We start from the raw sequence: 462 nt of genomic DNA, 5'->3' as shown, positions 1-462 counted from the left end.
TCCCCTATCAAAATTACTAATCTAAAAACATCCAGTTTTACTACAAACATCCTGAACTTTTGAAGTGAAAGGTGTAGAGATGAGTTGGGAGCTGTTGATGTTATACATTCACAAAGATAAACTGTTAGGAATCGGGTTGATTAGGGGCCGCTAACTTCTCAGAATATCTGGTTTGGAGTTGAGCTATTTCTCTTCGCACGTATAGCAACTTGTAAGAGGACGGGGTTTGATTTCCCCATTGTTCCTTCGACGATCAAGTTAGCAAGGTACTTGAGTGGAGAAAAATAGCAAATTATCGTGGTTCTTAAGTGCAGTGCAATGGAGAAAAATGCAGAGAAGTAGAGAGGGAGAGATGGTTGAATAAGACATAAATATGATACATTAATCTTTTAGGGGTATATTTGCATAAAAATCCCATCCCTTGCATATTTGTCTCTTATTTAACAGAATAGCCTATAAATA

The sequence above is a fragment of the Asparagus officinalis genome, chromosome 1, assembly GCF_001876935.1.
Source record: "Asparagus officinalis chromosome 1, Aspof.V1, whole genome shotgun sequence".
Taxonomy (NCBI): Eukaryota; Viridiplantae; Streptophyta; class Magnoliopsida; order Asparagales; family Asparagaceae; genus Asparagus; species Asparagus officinalis.
The sequence above is the reverse complement of the archived record's forward strand: the minus strand, read 5'-3'. Positions refer to the sequence as shown.